This window comes from Heteronotia binoei, chromosome 10, assembly GCF_032191835.1.
Source record: "Heteronotia binoei isolate CCM8104 ecotype False Entrance Well chromosome 10, APGP_CSIRO_Hbin_v1, whole genome shotgun sequence".
Classification (NCBI taxonomy): Eukaryota; Metazoa; Chordata; class Lepidosauria; order Squamata; family Gekkonidae; genus Heteronotia; species Heteronotia binoei.
Window position 1 is genome coordinate 88,585,194 of NC_083232.1, and position 19,345 is coordinate 88,604,538.

At 47.8% G+C, this 19,345-nt stretch overlaps 1 protein-coding gene across 1 annotated transcript in view; it reads left to right on the plus strand.

The window, feature by feature from the left end:
• Positions 1-19,345, plus strand: part of CNTNAP2 (contactin associated protein 2) — a 1,690,081-nt gene that overhangs the window by 1,394,372 nt on the left and 276,364 nt on the right. The window lies entirely within an intron of this gene.

Here is a 19,345-nt window from a genome sequence, read left to right on the forward strand (position 1 = left end):
GGAATTGTGTCTTTCTCTAACATCTCTATCCTTCTTCCTGAGTTTGCACATGCGCCAAGGAGTGCTTTATGCTCTGCCTTGTCGTTGGTTCATGAGTTCGCTGCGTGACGTGCCAGTGGTAGGCACTTTGTCCTTACCATGTGTTGTCTTTGAAGCGCCTGCTATAATGAGACTGTTAAAGCCTGCGGTTGACTCTGATTTCCTAAGTGGAGATGATAATAATAGTTATGTTTCTGTTCCGCTGATTTACAGTCTGGCTGAGACTCGTCAAAAGAAAGCTTTGCCTGGGAATATTGCCTAAATATTTTGACAAGACATTCATTATTCAGTACCGCAGGCCGCTATTGAGTGTGACCGTTCGGCATATCTTTGCCTCAGGCCTTTTATGGTCAGAGCCAAGCCTAAAAATAAGTGCTGTAGCAACATGATTGTTCCGCATCAGGCATCTGTTCTTACCTGGTTCTTTTTTTTTTTTTTCATAAGCCCGCCTTGCTTTCTTGTTGTTTTCCATAAAGAATATTTTACACCCAGATATTAATTCATCTCGCAGGGGTTTTCCAGGGAAAAAACTGCAATTCATCTGGAACAGTTAATTGACATAAACAAATCTATTCTAAAACAGAATTCCAATGATTTGAGTTTTCAGCTTCAGGGCTGCGAGTTAATATTTTCCTCTTGGGTTGACTTGGGATCATCGGCAATAAGCTTCCCATTACGGTTAACTCTTCTGTTTCTCTGAGGATTTTCTTAATAAGTTAAAAGTAGCCAATGTTCAGTCGACGCTTCCAGCATTTTATGCACCCATCTGTTTAATGGGACAAAGGTTTCCTGGGTTTTGCCTGCGGTTTTTTGTACCTTGGGGGAGAAAAGTTATCAAGTATTTCTTTTCCAATTTCCAACCTAGCTGTGGGGGGAATATTTTCTATATATTGTACTACGTCTGCCAGTTTGTAGCTGTTCTCTGGTATCAACTTGGCCAATTTTTAGCTATCTGCCCTTTGAGTGTTGCTGTTGAATCGGAATCAAATAGCCGTGGGTATTTCAATGCCCCTCGTCTATTCGAGATACTGCAAAGCCAAGATCTTGTGCCAATTCCACAGCAGTAGCAAACGCAAACTTAGTTTATCGAGTTCTTCTGGTGTATATTTATCGCTTGCTTACAGAAGCCGCGTGATTCCTCCAGACGGCAGACATTTTCACCATTTGGGGCTAAGAAATCGAAAGTGGTGCAAAAATAAAGGCTCGTGGGTTTGGTCGCTCAGAAAGAAGGAAGAAACAAAATCAAGATGGGAAGATTCCAATCAGACCGTTGAGCCTGAGCTCTTCCTTGCTCTGACCCACCCCAGTGATACTCATATTACAAGCTCCAGGGCTTTTTTTGTAGCAAGAACCTCTTAGGCCACACACCCCTGATGTAGCCAATCCCCCTGGAGCTTACAGTAGGCCCTGAACTAATAGCCCTGTGAGCTCTTGGAGGACTGGTTACATCAGGGGTGTGTGGCCTAATATGCAAAAGAGTTCCTGCTACAAAAAAAAAAAAAGCCCTGACAAGCTCACATTTTGGTTGCAATCAGACGGGCTTTTTGGCCCACCATAGCGACCTCCACACCTCAGGATTTAATGTGCGTGATCACATGTGTGCATCTGTCCTCCATCTGTCCTTGTCCTTATGTCATTGTAGGACTGCCCGGGAACAGATTTAAAGACCGGGAACTTCCCAGTGGCAAAGCTGTTGTGGCAGTTCCATGCCGCATTTCTGGCAGTGTGATTGGGCCAGGCGCACCATGCAAGCACCGGAGCAGTGTGAACACTCCTCTTAGCGTGTGCGCAGCCCATTCTGACCTCATGGGGATGTGACTGTGTTGCCAGCGCCGTCTGATTGCCACGGTGCACCTCAAACAGGAACAGCTTTTTGAAAGCCAGGAGACCGCCGCGGCAACTGGCTCGCCTTATCCCACCCTTTGTCTTGCATCTATAATGTTTTACCACCCGTCTAAGCTGGGAAGGGATGGCTTGTGCTACAAATGCCGCAATCATAGATTTGCAGTGGATCATGCAGGCCTGCAGAAGTTAGGAAACAGTGACTTGGACACAGCCTTAGTGCAAGGTTGCCAAACCTCAGGTGATACTAGGGTTGCCAATCCCCAGGTGGAAGCAGGGGATCCCCCGGTTTGGAGGCCGTCCCCCCGCTTCAGGATCATCAGAAAGCGTGGGGGAGGAGAGGGAAATGCCTGCTGGGAACTGTATTATTCCCTATGGAGATTTATTCTCATAGAAAATAATGGAGAATTGATCTGCGGGTATCCGGGCCTCTGGGGGAGCTGATTTTTGAGATAGAAGCACCAAATTTTCAGTACAGCATCTAGTGCCTCTCCCCAAAATATCCCCCAAGTTTCAAAAAGATTGGACCAGGGGGTCCAATTCTATTAGCCCCAAAAGAAGGTGCCCCTATCTTTCATTATTTCCTATGGAAGGAAGGCATTGAAAAGGTTTGCTGTCCCTTTAAATGTGATGGCCAGAACTCCCTTCAGAGTTCAATTATGCTTGTCACAGCCTTGATCTTGGCTCTGCCCCAAATTCTCCTGGCTCCACCCCCAAATTCTCCTGGCTCCACCCCCAAAGTCCCCAGATATTTCTTAAATTGGACTTGGCAACCCTAGGTGATACTGATAAGCATAACAGCTGAAATATAGGAGCACAATGTCCCCAAATATTATATAAACATTTTACACACTTTTCAATCTATAACGTATAGTAACAATATTTATTTGGCCGTTATTTGCATCCATGCAATAATAGAAATCCTCACTTCCTCTTCTTGAAAAAAAAGAGTGACAGTTCCTTCTCCCTTATTCTCCATGTTGGAGCTTTCAGCACCCACTTTTTCTTGCTCTCATGGTGAACTTTTTCAAGCCACCAAACAGTCCATAAGAACTGATAATATTCATTCAACAGTAGCACAAAGCAAGAGTCAAGTGGCACCTTTAAGACCCAAAAAGTTTTATGCAGGAGGTAAGCTTCCGTGTGCTAGAAGCCAGAAGCACACTTCATTAGACGATAGTATGGAATGACAAGAAGTCCTAAATACAGAGAAAGTGGGCATTGAGTTAGTATGCAGAGTCATGGAAACGTTTTTTAGCAGATTAAAAGAATCACGAGTTGTGGTCTGGTGTTTGTTAGTTAGTGTTAACTGGGCTTAAACAACAACGAAGGATAATATAAAGCAGATTGATGTCCATGTACTAAACCCATTAAGTATCCTGGGTTTAGTATATGGACATCAATCTGCTTTATATTACCCTTTGTTGTTGTTTCAGTCCAGTCAACACTAACTAACAAACACCAGACCACAATTTGTGATTCTTTTAATCTGCTTAAAAACATTTCCATGACTCTGCATACTAACTCACTGCCCCCTTTCTCTATATTTAGGACTGCCTGCCATTCCATACTATTGTGTGATGGCGTGTGTGCTTAGAACACACGAAAGCTCGCATTCTAAATAAAACTTTGTTGGTCTTAAAGGTGCAGCTTGACTCTTGCTTTGTTCTACTGCTTCAGACCAACACAGCTGCCACTCCTGGGTCTATTCATTCAACAGGGAAGTGATTTCCATAAGTACAGGTGAAGACTGAAATCTACAGCAAGCAAACAGACACGCCTTCCGGTAACAGGCAGTTTCAGTACAACTTTCTCAGCATTTCATAATGACTTGAATCCTTATTCGGATCCACAGGAGTAAATTTTACATGGATCTATGCTTTGTCTTGCTGTCTGTTTCTTCTTTCCAGTCCTAAAGTGCTCCAACATTTCAGTGCTCCTACATTTCAGCTGTTATGTTTATCAGTCTCAATTGATGCTGAAGCCCTATTTTGCATTGAAACCCCAGGTGATGGCTAGAAACCTCCTGGGACTAGAATATCTCCTGCTGACAGTTCCCCTGGAGAAAATGGCTGCTTTGGAAGTAGGGTTGCCAAGTCCAATTCAAGAAATATCTGGGGACTTTGGGGGTGGAGCCAGGAGACTTTGGGGTGGAGCCAGGAGACATTAGGGGTGGAGCCAAGATCAAGGCTGTGACAAGCATAATTGAACTCCAAAGGGAGTTCTGGCCCTCACATTTAAAGGGACAGCACACCTTTTCAATTCCTTCCTTCCATAGGAAATCATGAAGGATAGGGGCACCTTCTTTTGAGGCTCATAGAATTGGACCCCCTAGTCCAATCTTTTTTAAACTTGGGGGGTATTTTGGGGAGAGGGACTAGATGCTATACTGAAAATTTGGTGCCTCTACCCCAAAAAACAGGGCCCCCCCCAGAGCCCCAGATACCCACAGATCAATTCTCCATGATTTTCTATGGAAATAAATCTCCATAGGGTTAGGGTTCCCAGCAGACATTTCCCTCCCCTCCCCCCGCTTTCTGATGACCCTGAAGTGGGGGGGGGGTCTCCAAACCAGGGGATCCCCTGCCCCCACCTGGGGATTGGCAACCCTATTTGGAAGGTGCACTCTATTGCATTATACTCAGTTCAGGCCCCTTCCCAAACCTGCAGTTCCTCAAAGAGAGTTGCCAGCCTCCAGGTAGCACCTAGAGATATCTCGCCATTACAGCTGGTTTCTAGATTATCAAGATCAGCTCCCCTGGAAAGAATGGAAATCTAACAGACATGTTCTGAACCTTGTTGGTCTCCTGTGAATGTATTGTAAAGATTGGGTTCCAGTGATAAATTCAGCCTCCAAACTGAAGAAAGATGGATGAAACGTCTTGATATCTAGAACAGACGTCTTTGGAAAGGCTTCTCACAAACTAAATACTGAAATATTGTTAATCCTTGGAAAGACTGCTTTTTAACTTTCTTCTGTGAATGTCTTTTTGCTACATGCTCTTGTCTATTTGAAGTTCTACATGCAAGCTTTGTCAGAACACCACTGACCTCTACATTATACTGTTTTGTTGTTTAAAATTTATGGTGTCTCTTAGCGTTTTTTTATTTACACCCCTGGAGAAAATGGCTGCTATGGAAGTTGGATTCTACAGCATTATGCCCTGCTGAGGTCCCTTCTCCAAACCCTGCACTCCCCAGTCTCCACACTCACACCCAAAAAAGAAATCTGCAAGTATTTCCCCACCCAGAGCTGAAAACTCTAGCCTCAAATCTTCAGGAATTTGCTAACTCAGAACCAGGAATCCTACCTTTTAGTTCACCAGTGTGCTATATATAACCCTCACTGCCATATGATAATTAGTGTGCTGTGCGTGACTGATCAAAGGTGAAGACGTGAGTTTGTATTATAAAACTATGGGTTACTGACTTAAATGGAAAGCACAAGACTTGCCTGCACTGGGGATAAAAGACTGCGGGATGAGGAACTGTATGGCTTCTTTGGTCACGTAGAGTGCCTTTTAGCAACTCTCTGCAGAGATAATAAAGCCCTGACTATGAGCAATACAATTTTCACATCAGACAACTCAGCTTCCCTGTTGGGTCCCGTAGCATGAGGTTTGCTTAATGTATCAAGATGTGCAAATCTCTTTTTCTTTGTTTGCATATGTCAGACAGGCAGGAAAATATTTGATGGGTGTGGGGGCTTTCAACACATTTAAACAGAGAGGAAACAATGCTATTTTAAGACTTGAGTTGTCCAGGGAGGAGAAGAGGTGAAGGAGTGGATGTTTTTTCACATCCCACATTTATTTATTTATTTCATTTCGGCTATTTCTGTGAGTTGTTTTCAACCAATGAGTCTCTTTCATTTCTTAGCCCTTGATGCACTACTGTTGTTTTTTTTTAAAAAAAGGTTCCTTAAGTTTCATGTTTGGAGATAAGAAGAAAAGGGTGGCTACTGCACTTATTATTATAGTGTGACTACTTAGAGTGTCATGAAGTCCAACAGTATCCTGGGTTTCATGTGGAACAGAAGGGAAAAAATGGTCTTGAGATGTTGGGAATTCAAGAACTAATCAAAATTCTGTCCTCACAGTTGTCCATTGATCTCATGGCCTCCAGAGAAATATGCCACAAGTTTTATGCATTGGGTTTTTTACTATATTTTATAGTTGACTCAGTCACTTCTGATTTTCCTCCCTAGTTTATAATTTTCTATTTCCTTTTGGGGGGGGGGGAGCTTTCATTTAAAGGAGTGATGAAATGTTCATACAAAGTGATTGGTTTTTGCGGGGAGGAGCTATAATTTTCTGCTGTTGGTGTCCAGAATAAGCTGGTCAATGAATGTCCATCTTTTTTCTGTGTATTTCAAGAGCAAACGCACTGGTAGTCAATATGCTGAACTTGTCAGGTCATACCTAATTATTAATATATCAAACATACTGTGAAGGTAAAAGGCACTTCATGCATTCTAATGACCAGAAATCTGTAGTGGGCTTTCCACAAGTATGCAGCTTTGCTTTTCATTAGGTTGCAGTGGGGGCCTGATTTTCGCTACCCATCACGTACTTATGGAAGTCCGCTTTCACTTTCCTATGATTGTCCACTTCGCTAATCATAAAAGGTCACTCCTTCGAAGTAGGGTTGCCAAGTCCAATTCAAAAAATATCTGGGGACTTTGGGGGTGGAGCCAGGAAACTTTGGGGGTGCAGCCAGGAGACGTTAGGGGTGGAGCCAAGATCAAGGCTGTGACAAGCATAATTGAACTCCAAAGGGAGTTCTGGCCATCACATTTAAAGGGACGGCACACCTTTTCAATTCCTTCCTTCCATAGAAAATAATGAAGGATAGGGACCTTCTTTTGGAGCTCATAGAATCGGGCCCCCTGGTCCAATCTTTTTGAAACTTGGGGGGGTATTTTGGGGAGAGGCACTAGATCCTGTGCTGTAAATTTGGTGCCTCTACCCCAAAAAACAGCCCCCCCCCCAGAGCCCCAGGTACCCGCGGATCAATTCTCCATGGTTTTCTATGGGAATAAATCTCCATAGGGAATAATAGAGTTCCCAGCAGACATTTCCCTCCCCTCCCCCCGCTTTCTGACGACCCTGAAGCGGGGGGAGGGCTTCCAAACCGGGGGATCCCCTGCCCCCACCTGGGGATTGGCAACCCTACTTTGAAGTCCTCCCTCCCAAGGTGATTGTTGCAGGGAGGGATGTGGGGCTCAGAGACGGCACGTGACAAACAGCCCCAAGCCCAATTCATCCCTCCTACCTGCGGTCACTTCACTGGGGCTCTGTCTCCCTTTGCCTCTGAGACCACCAATGGGAAGAGGGATTTGCTGCTGCATGCACTGACTGATGGAAACAAGTTCAGCCGGAACAATTATATGCGTGCATATGGACCTGGAAGAAAGGTAGTGCCTACACGCTAGTATCTGATATCAGGTTTGTTCCCTGGTAACACATACAATAAGGCCCTATATGGCCTGGGGCCTGCATATCTTCGGGACTGCCTTTCCTCATATGAGCCCCCACCCCCCCAGACTTTGAGATCATCGACACAAAGTCTTCTTGTGATCCCTGGTCCTAAGGATGCCCAGTTGGCCTCAACGAGGGCCAGGGCCTTTTCACTCTGGGCCCCTAACTGGTGGAATGAGCTCCCATTGGAGATCCAGATCTTGCGGGACTTGCCTAAGTTTTGCAGGGCCTGTAAGACGGAGCTCTTCTGCCAGACTTTTAATCTACTGGGCACTCTCTGAAACCTTCCCCCAGCACTTTACTACCCAGGTGCTTGAGCTGGGTCAAGGGTCTGAGTTACAACCTTAAGTAGTGTCAGTGACCTGAAGCTGTGCTAAGTGGTGTTAAGTAGCTGAAGTTGTACCAACCGCTGAACTATGGCCTTTGGCTGGACTGTTGTTGGAGTTACGACTCTCTATTTTATGTATTATGTTTATGAGATATTTTAAATTTGTTGTGTTTAATTGGATATGTTCTATTTGTTATTGCAATGTTTTAATGTTGTAAGCCACCCTGAGCCCACCTTGCGAGATAGGGCAGGATATAAATTGCAAATTAAATTGAAAATTAAAAATAATGTTCCATGCGCCACTACACCATCAGAATTAGTTTTGGCAGGAGGTGGAAGTCATTTTGAATATTCACCCATATTTTATTTTAAAGCTAAATGGTCTCTACCATTGACTCTCTCCAAGCTATGGTTGCCAACTCTGGGTTGGAAAATTCCTGAGAATTTGGGGGGAAGGCACAGGAGGGCAGAGTTTGGGAAGGGGAAAGACATCAGTGGGGTATAATGTTATAGATGCCACCCTCCAAAATGACCATTTCCACCCATGGGAACAGATCTCTGTGATCTGGAGATCAATTGTAATTACTGGAGATCTCCAGGCCCCACCTGGAGGCTGGCAATCCTCCAGGCTGGAGTTCCTAGAGCATCCTTGTGTGGGGAGCCAACATTACTAATATAGATAGCATTCTGCTAGCAGAGAAGACGTTCTGCCTAACAATAGCATTGAAAAGACTAAATGAATTGATTTTGGCAATGCATTTAGGGTCCCTGTTTGTCAATGCTGTAGTAGGATTTTCCCAGATACCGTTACAGCTTACAAAATAGGTGTAATGGTCCCTGCTTGCCATTTTGATAAGGCTCACTCAGTTCATTTCATCAACACACTTTGCCTATTCCTCATTATCAAGCCTTTAAATTCTCTGAAGAAAATAAACGACCTGGTGGGTCATCTCGCTAAAACTCTCCTAAATAAATAAAGCCAGGCTATCACTGTTCTGTAATGTCTAATTAAAATGGTTTCCAGCTTTCATGCCCGACCTTATCTTCCCCCCCCCCCTGTTCACCTGCTACCCTGTATGATGCAATTACGTGTCATTAGGATGGCAATTACGTGTTGTTAGGGATGGTGGCTCAGTGGTAGAGCATCTGCTTGGTAAGCAGAAGGTCCCAGGTTCAATCCCTGGCATCTCAAAAAAAGGGTCCAGGCAAATAGGTGTGAAAAACCTCAGCTTGAGACCCTGGAGAGCCGCTGCCAGTCTGAGTAGACAATACTGACTTTGATGGACCAAGGGTCTGATTCAGTATAAGGCAGCTTCATATGTCCATATGTCCTTTGAGAGGGACGGTGGCTCAGTGGTAGAGCATCTGCTTGGGAAGCAGATGGTCCCAGGTTCAATCCCCGGCATCTCCAAAAAAGGGTCCAGGCAAATAGGTGTGAAAAACCTCAGCTTGAGACCCTGGAGAGCTGCTGCCAGTCTGAGAAGACAATACTGACTTTGATGGACCAAGGGTCTGATTCAGTATAAGGCAGCTTCATATGTTCACTCTTATTGTTGCAAGCCATCTCATGATTTAAATAGATATTTCAATATCTATTCAAATAGAGATGTATTGTAACTGTTTAAATAAAAGTTATTTTATCCAGTGGGCTCAAAAAGAACACAAGACATGGACCCAAAGTCATCTGAAGCTATGTAGCCCTGATTGAACTTCCACCATGTTACAGGTGTGCTGGAACCCATGAACATATGAAGCTGCCTTATACTGAATCAGACCCTCGGTCCATCAAAGTCAGTATTGTCTTCTCAGACTGGCAGCGGCTCTCCAGGGTCTCAAGCTGAGGTTTTTCACACCTATTTGCCTGAACCCTTTTTAGGAGATGCCGGGGATTGAACCTGGGACCTTCTGCTTCCCAAGCAGATGCTCTACCACTGAGCCACCGTCCCTCCATGATTGTCCCCCAGAGCTTTATGTACATTGCAGGGGTTATGTGACAGATGGGAACAGTCATAGGCATAGCATCCAGTGGTCACTTTGTAGAAAAATAGGTGGTGGAGCTCATTCAGGGATTGTTATGCAGCTGCGCCTACTATTCATTGGACAAAGGTGGGGAGGAAGAGGGGGAACCCTCAGAAAGGTTCAAAATCTGCACTCCTGTGAGCTCTTGCTGAATCCGAGGCCTGATAGCATCAATAAGATAGGCCTGATAGCATCCTTACACTAAGAAGCACCACCAATCCATCACCAGACCAACCTCATATCAAAGGACATTACCCCTTTATCGTTTGTATGCTTGCTGCTGGAAGTATGGCCAGCCCTGTTGAGCCAGCAGATCAGGAAGAGTTGGGTGAATATCCCAAATCAAACTGGAAACAAAAAGGAGCATGTTTTTTGTTCTCTTTCGCTGTTTCCACACTTTGTATCTCAACTCCACTCTGAATCTCAAACCTTGCCCCTCAGTGGTGGCCACAAGTTAAATAGGGGGGAGACATGGGCATCGCCTACTTGTTTTGGCTTTGAACCACAATTCACCTGAAAGCTGTCTGCAGAACAGGATAGTCTCCTAACAGTGACCTTTTTCATACTTATAAAGTACACTAGAAAGACACTGAAAGGGCAGCTTTCTTTGCTAACTCCATTAGGTCTTTATAACCTATATAAAAATACATCAGATGCATTCTGGGTGGCCGGTACTGAAGTTCAGTGATATATTTCTTTGGCTTTTCTTATCCTTTGGAGGCTTCCATTCAATCTTACTGTAAGAAGTAAATAACCAAGGAAATGAGGAGGAAAATACAGCAGAAATATTTGCAGAGCTGTCATTCCATCAAAGGGAAGTCTCAGATGCTGTAAACAGTAGAATTAGAGTTCAAGGTGGAACTGCACCTTCTAAAAGATCTCTACAAGCTGCATCTTATTTTGATAATATATGATTTATTTATTTATTTATTTATATTAAGATTTATACCCCGCCCTTCTCACCTAAGTGTCTCAGGGCGGCTTACAACATGATAAATTAGACAACTTCAGATTGAAACATTTAAAATACAATTAAACTATAGGTTAATAAAAAGCAGGATAAAATAGGATAATTAAAACCGGCGGCCTATAAATACATTTTGTTCCATCCAGGATGTTTTCATTGTCAATTAATGTCATAGGCCTGCCGGAAGAGGACTGTCTTACAGGCCCTGCGGAATTGCCCTAGATCCCGCAGGGCCCGTACCTCTTCCGGCAGTTGGTTCCACCAGTAAGGTGCCGTTGTTGAGAAGGCCCGGTCCCTGGTGGATTTTAGACGGGCCTCCTTTAGCCCGGGGACTACCAACAGGTTTTGTGAGCCTGAGCGTAGTACTCTCTGGGGAACGTGTGGGGAGAGACGGTCCCTAAGGTAGGCAGGTCCTAGGCCATATAGGGCTTTAAAGGTGATGACCAACACCTTGTACCGGACTCGGAATATTACTGGCAGCCAGTGCAGACTCTGGAGCCCCGGCCGAATGTGCTCCCATCTAGGGAGCCCTAATAATAGCCGGGCAGCAGCGTTCTGCACCAACTGCAGCTTCCGGGTCCGGCACAAGGGTAGCCCCATGTAGAGGGCATTACAGTAGTCCAGCCTCGAGGTGACCGTAGCATGGATCACTGTTGCCAGGTCGTCACGTTCCAGGAAGGGGGCCAACTGCCTCGCCCGCCTAAGATGAAAAAACGCGGACTTGGCAGTGGCTGCTATCTGAGCCTCCATCGTCAACGAAGGCTCCAACAGCACCCCTAGGCTCTTGACCCTGCCCGACGCTGTTAGCGAAGCGCCGTCAAAAGCTGGCAGGGGGATTTCCCTTCCCGGGCCGCAGCGACCCAAGCAAAGGACCTCTGTCTTCGCCGGGTTCAGCTTCAGCCCGCTCAGCCTAAGCCACCTAGCCACTGCCTGTAACGCCCGGTCCAAGTTTTCTGGGGCGCAGGCGGGTCGGCCGTCCATAAGCAGATAGAGCTGGGTGTCATCAGCATATTGATGGCAACCCAACCCATACCCCCGGGCCATCTGGGCAAGGGGGCGCATATAGATGTTAAATAACATCGGGGAGAGGACCGCCCCTTGAGGCACTCCGCAGTCAAGCGTGTGTCTCCGGGACAGTTCCTCCCCAATCGCCACCCTTTGTCCCCGACCGTCAAGGAAAGAGGAAAGCCATTGCAAGGCCAACCCCTGAATCCCTGCGTCGGCAAGGCGGCACGCCAGAAGCCGATGGTCGACCATGTCGAACGCTGCCGACAGGTCCAACAACATCAGCACCGCCGAGCCGCCTTGATCCAGATGTCGCCGAAGGTCATCCACCAGAGCGACCAGCACCGTCTCCGTCCCGTGGCCCGGGCGGAAGCCAGACTGGTAGGGGTCAAGGACAGAAGCATCCTCCAGGAAACTCTGTAGCTGCAACGCCGCTGCCCTCTCTATAAGTTTGCCCAAAAAGGGCAAATTCGATACCGGCCGATAGTGTGCCAATTCGGTCGGATCTAACGTTGTTTTCTTCAAGAGGGGACGGACCACCGCCTCTTTGAGCGCTGATGGAAAATGTCCCTCCAGTAGGGATCTATTTATGATATCCCGTATAGGATATCTTAGCTCCCTCTGGCAGGTCTTAATAAGCCAGGAGGGGTATGGGTCCAATTTACAAGTTGTTGGGCGTGCAGATAGGAGGATCCTGTCAACTTCTTCCAGGCTGAGGACGCCGAAGCTGTCCAAAACACAATCCGAAGACAGGCACGGAGCCTCAGGTCCACTAACTGTATCCAATGTGGCAGGGAAGTCGGAACGGAGCGATGCGATTTTATCCGCAAAATAATCCGCAAAAGCCTCACAGCCAATTTCCAATTCATTAATATTTGGTCTGCCCTGTGGCAGCGTTGTAAGGGTCCGAATTATATTGAACAGTTGTGCCGGGCGCGAAGTTGTGGACGCAATCTCTGCCGCAAAGTAAGTTTTCTTTGCGGCCTTGACTGCCATCTCATAGGACTTCATAACCTCTCTATAAGATGTTCGGGTCGCTTCGTCTCGGGTACGCCGCCATTGCCTCTCTAGCCGTCTGAGTCCTCGTTTCAGCCGCCGCAACCCCTGGTTATACCAAGGTGTCGGCCTTGAACGAGGGCGCAGAGGACGCCTAGGCGCGATCTCGTCGATGGCCCCGGTAAGCCTATTATTCCAAGACTCCACCAGGCCATCGAGGGAATCGCCAGGGGGCCAGGGATCCCGCAGAGCCGTCAGGAACCGTTCCGGGTCCATCAGGCTCTGCGGGCGAGCTAAAATAAGCTCGCCGCCCAAACGGGGTTGGGGTGGGACGTCCACACGAGCCTTGAGGGCATAGTGATCCGACCATGGCACTGCTATAGAAGCAAGATCGTTCACTAAAACTCCCGACGCGAAGATCAGGTCTAACATGTGACCGGCCTGGTGAGTGGGTGTCGTAACTACTTGGGAGAGTCCTAGTGTCGCCATGGAAGACACTAGGTCCATCGCCTGAGTGGAGGTCACGTCATCGGCATGAACATTGAAGTCACCCAGGATCAAAAGCCTTGGGTGCTCCAATGCCCATCCTGCTGCGGCCTCCACCAGTGATAGTAAGGCGCTGGCCGGTGCGTTAGGCGGTCGGTACACCAGCCAGATCGCCAACCCCTCCCCGACATCCCACGCCAGGCCGGCACATTCAATGCCCTTGATCTCCGGAGCCGGGAGGGCCCGGAAGGAGTAAGCCTCTCGAATGAACAGGGCCACCCCTCCCCCCCGCCCGCTAGTCCGCGACTGGTGAAAGACCGAGTATCCTGGGGGCGCCATCTGGGAGAGAGCTACGGTCTCCCCATCGCGGACCCAGGTCTCGGTCACGCATGCCAGGTCCATGTCCTGCTCAAGCAGGAATTCCCGAAGGATAGAGGTCTTATTATTAATGGACCTGGCATTACATAACACCAGTGACGGAGGCGAGTAATTTCGCCTTGCCCCGCTACCTGTCACCATCGGGATGGGACGCAGGCTGGAAGGTGGTCGAGCACTATCTTGTCTCGATCTCCTTCCCTTCCATTTTTGCCTGTTCCCACCGTCATACCTTCCCCTCCCCAGGAGTACCGGAATCCCCAGGCCAGTCATCTCTCACTGGTGCCCCCAACCCTTCCACTGACCGATATTTGGATTTGTCTCTTCTCAGCCCTCCCACCTCCGATTGGCCTATCAATAAATACCCACTAATATCTAATAGTTATTTAATCTAATAGTTATCTAATCTACCCCCCCCCATCCGATCCAATTCACTAGCTAACAATAATACTTTATAATTCCAATTGGCTTCTTAATTAAACTCTACAATCATTATCCCTTTTCTCCAATTAATTTGCCATAAATAGTTCCATTAAATTAGCTAGTCAAAACCAATTTTAAATAACCAATAATCAGTCCAATCTTAACAATTTAAATAACCAATACAATTACAATTACACCAATCTTAATAATTTGGGAGATAGAGTCCAGTGGGTAGGAGGGAACAATTTGTACCAGCTAAAGTGCCGGGGCAGTAAAGTGCAAGTGTTCTTAGTAGTCTTATTTGGTTAAAGTGCTGCTGTTTTAAGTCCAGATGTTTTAAGGTGCTGGTAGCAATGGAGTGCAATGATCTTGATTTAAAGTGCGGTAGTGTCTATAAAGTGCAGGTGTCTTGGTCTGAGTCTTAGGCGTTGATCTCACATAAGAGTGGTGCGTATCAACACGCCACCCAAAGAGGCCCGGAGACCTTCAGTTCTAGCGATGGGAGGAGGGAGGGGGGGGAAGGGAAGGGAGGGGAAAAAGCCAGGGCCGTCGTCCCGCCGGCAGACCCGCTGCCTCGGTACCTCGCCCCGTCTCACAGTTCTTTTACGCCGTCGGCGTCGTCTCCTTCCACTTCCCAGCACCCCAGTCCACAGGCCTCCGGTCTTCGTAGTGGGGGGAGGAGGGGGGGGGAAGTAGGGCCGTCGTCCTGCCGGTAGCTAAGCCGCACCGGCACCTCGCCCCACAGACGCCGCCGCCGGACAGACGCCGCAGCCTCCAGCCTCTCGCCGGCGTCCTCCAGCTCCCCAGCTCCCCGGTCGATACCCCTCCAATATCACACTCCGCCGCCCGGTCTCAGACCTCGGCGCTCCACACTCCGCGCTCCGGCTCAACTCCACCGCGCCCAGCACTTTCCCGTCGCGGCTCTCCGTCCGCGCTCGGCATTTCTCTGCCGCGGCCCTCCACACTCCGCGCTCCGGCTCAACTCCACCGCGCCCAGCACTTTCCCGTCGCGGCCCTCCGTCCGCGCTCGGCGTTTCTCTGCCGCGGCCCTCCACACTCCGCGCTCCGGCCCAACTCCACCGCGCCCAGCACTTTCCCGTCGCGGCCCTCCGTCCGCGCCCGGCGTTTCTCTGCCGCGGCCCTCGCCGTCCTCAATGTCGTCCCGGCTGGTGAGCACTTTAGTTGTATTCTCACTTTGTTTCCAGGGAAGGCAGTTCTAATTTCGCCTATGCCTTCCCCAGCAGCTCCGTAGTTGGCACAATGTTCTGAGGAGGTTAGTTGGATGGAATACGCGTCTAGCTTGCTGTTATGATCCATGGTAGGTGCCACCGCAAACCATATGGTAAGCCCCAATGCCCTTGCATTTCCTGAGTGAAAAGAACTCAGTGAGTAGACCCAGCTGTCAACAGCAGTTTGACCTGATCCAACAAAAGAAGACCATAGATTTATACCCCGCCCTTCTCTCTGAATCAGAATCTTAGAGTGGCTCACAGGGTGTTTTTACACTGACAGTTCGTGACTCTCTGTCACCGCATTGGAAACTCACCTTTTACATTACCTAACGTTCTCACAACTGTTTTGCTTCGTTGCTGCCTGAAGCATCTACATTTGTTTCGGTGAGATGCGTTTTGGAGCTGCTCCTGCAACGTTTTTCTCAACGCTAGTTTTGACCTTGTCTTTTCTCTACAGGCGCTTCAAACTCGTATTGTAGAAGTTTTCATGCGTTTCAAAAGACTCCTCCAAAAGCCACCACAAGGTGCAGCAATTTGCATGAGAACCGACAGCACTTGACATTTTTACATAACATTGCTTGCCTCATCTAGCCATTTAAATGTGTATTGTTTTTGCAGTGTTGACACGATTTCCAAGCAATTGTATACATTTAACGAAGCACTGGTATTCCGGCTGCGCTCTGATCAGAGACACACACACACCCCTCCAAAATTGAAACGCTTAAATGTAAAAGGAAAATAATTAAAGCGTAACAGTGGCAGGCGATTTGAAGACTCTAAAACTCTGGATCAAACTGAATGTAAAAACACCCACAATCTCCTTTATCTTCTTCCCGCACAACAGACACCCTGTGAGGTACATGGGGCTGAGAGAGCTCTCCTAGAAGCAGTGCCGGTTTAAGCCCTGTGGAGGCCCCTAGGCAGTCAACATCTCAGGGGACTCCTTGCAAATTATCTCAGAATTGGAGCACTGGCCCCACTGCCTGTGGCCCCCGCTGTAGTCTTCAGGCACTTTCCCAAAAGCCCCTTTGACAAAACTACAGGGGAGAGGCAAACTTAGCAATGATACCAGCAGCAGCTGCACCAGTCAAGTTGGGCAAAGAGTGGCTCAGTTGTTGGCTGTTCATGCAGGCTGGGAAGGCTGCAAGCAGGAGGAAAACTGAGGGGGGAGCCAGCCTGCGGCCTCTAATAGCATGGGGGCCCATAGGCAAGTGCCTGTTTGCCCTAATTATTAATCCAGCCCTGCCTAGAAGCTGCCCTTTCAAGGACAACTCTTGCGAGAGCTATGGCTAACCCAAGGCCACTCCAGCAGCTGCAAGTGGAGGAGTATCCAACTTAAAGTAAATATTCTTGGTGATTTGCACATATTAGGAACATATGAAGCTGCCTTCTACTGAATCAGACCTCAGTCCATCAAAGTCAGTATTGCCTACTCAGACTGGCAGCGGCTCTCCAGGGTCTCAAGCTGAGGTTTTTCACACCTATTTGCCTGGACCCTTTTTAGTTGGAGAAGCCGGGGATTGAACCTGGGACCTTCTGCTAACCAAGCAGATGCTCTGCCACTGAGCCACTGTCCCTCCCACATTACATTGACCTTGTTCTGCGAAGAGTGATTTTTCTTTGAAGAACAGTGTTAACAGCAGCAGTCCCCTTAACCTCCTGGTTTCCTTTTAATGGTCAGATTGATAGCTCAGTTGTTGGAAGTTCTTCTTGGACCTTCCCTCCTTGCTAGGTGTGAAACCTAAGCGCTGTAATTAAGCCAGAGGAGGAATTTGGCTTTATGGTGAACCAGTATATCTTTATCCATCCCTTTATCCAGTATGTCTTGCTGTAATTTGTAATTTGATGAATAAAAGCACACAGTTTAGATCACATAGTGAAGATGTCTATGCTCCTTTGCTTGTAACGGGCTCCATGAACTAAATTCCGGCCCCAAATGATGGCACGTGGGCCCCTCCACCATGTATTTTTCATACTTTGCGAGCTGATGGAAATTCTAGTGTAGCACCGATCAAAAGCAGCCCTGAAACTTCCATCAGTCCTTGAAAGATTCTTCACAGAGTTGACGCTCCGTTTGATGGGTATGTTGTTCATTTCCGTGCCTACCATGGCTCTCACCACATCTGCAAGTGCAGCTGCGCTTGAAACTATTAGAATTAAATAGCAGCGTTTGTCTCTTTCGTACGAAATCTGTGGATTTGGGCACGCACTGTGAGTCTGACGCACACAGACTCCCATCAGAATCTCCGGCATCGCTATCTATTTTTCCTGTCCTGCAACGACGAAATTGCATTAAGATGTTGCTAGCAAAATACCCAGCATTTTTGTTTTTGTTTTTTAAAAAAGCCCAGCAGGAACTCATTTGCGTGTTAGGCCACGCCCCCTGACATCACCACTGTTTCACACAGGGCTTTTTTGTAGAAAAAGCCCAGCAGGGATTCATTTGCATATTAGGCCACACACCCTGACACCAAGCCAGCCGGAACTGCATTCCTGTGCTTTCCTGTTCCAAAAAAAGCCCTAGTCGTATCGCATCCTTGATTGTGAGTGGTCAGTTGAACTATCCAGAGTCAGCAATGGAAGGCCGGTTTGCATCCTTTCCTTTTTTCCTCTGGGAGCGATTGACAGCCACGCATTGTCCCCTCTAAACCGCAGAGTCTTGTGAGCAAAAATTCTATTTCGTGAGCTACTGGCATGAAAGTGGTGAGCTCCTGCATAAATCCGTGTGCTCTGGAGGTCATCCTTCCTGAGCTGAGACAAAAAAGGTGTGAGCCGAAGGCTAAAAATCTGTGAGCTAGCTCACGCTCACTCAGCTTATAGGGAACACTGCTTGGGACCATCTAAAATGATGCATTCATAGCAACAGGCAAGCTCCAACTCTGCTTAGCCCGTGGAGATCAGTCTTTACTTTGTTTGCATGGCCCCAGCCTAGATTCTGTTTCATACCAGGCAATCCCAAAGAGATTTAGTCCATGGATTTAGAAGGGTGTGATTGTGTTTATGATTGTTCTGTTGGTTACTGTGGAGCATCTGTGTGGCTCCCTAATGTGGTTCCTGAGGACATCATGGTGCCCACTAGTATTTCCCTTTTCAGAAAGTGGCCATTGTAAGGCAGGGCTTGTTACTGGCTATGCACATAAGAACATAAGAGAAGCCATGTTAGATCAGGCCATTGGCCCATCCAGTCCAACATTCTGTGTCACACAGCGGCCAAATATATACATAAATGTATACACACACACTGTGGCTAATAGCCACTGATGGACCTCTGCTCCATATTTTTATCTAACCCCCTCTTGAAGGTGGCTATGCTTGTAGCCGCCACCACAAAGGCCGCACATTCAAAGGAAAGGTTTTTTTCCACTTTGGGATGGAGTTGCTAGCCCCCAGGTCCCAGTGTGGGATCCCCCAGTATCGGGGGCTCCTCTCCATCGTGGACCAGCTGCCCAGTGGGGGAAACCCGTCCCCAAACAGGAGGTGTGTAGGGGCACACTGGTATTTGGACAAACTCTTTGATTTTGATCGCAGGAAAAACCATAGAGTTTCACCCAAATACCAAAGCATCCCCACACAACATCAATTTTGACTGATGTCATAGCATGGGGATATTGCTCGATGTCTCCAGCCACCCCCGGAATCAAGGCTGGTGTGTGGGAGCAGGCCAAGTAGGTGGCTGCCTAGGGTGCCACCTGGCCTAGGGGCACCACGAGGCGCCTCCTCTCCTCACCCTGCTGCCTTTCTGACTTCACCGAGGCCTTCTGACGCTCAGGAAGCCTTGGCAAAGTTGGGGGGGCATGAACACTTAGGGTGGGGGCAGGGGCGTGGGGTTTGGCCTGGGGTGCAAGAACCCCTAGTGCTAGGCCTGCCCAGAATGCCCCCCAAATCTCCCCACCAGATGGGTAAGGGAACTTGGGAACCCTACTTTAGGTTCAGGGGACAGGTAAGCCTCTAGCCTTTTCTTAGTCAGTGTATGGTTCCATTCCCCTATTGGGAAGAAGGAGGTCTTCCATTTGACTTTGCCTCCCTTGGTGCCCATTTTGGGTGGTGCTCACCACTCTTCTCAAAATGCCAAATGGGGCCACAGGCTCAAAAAGGTTGGGGAACTGTGTTATAGAGTATTACACAATGTTAGGAACTAACGAGGAGAGAGAGA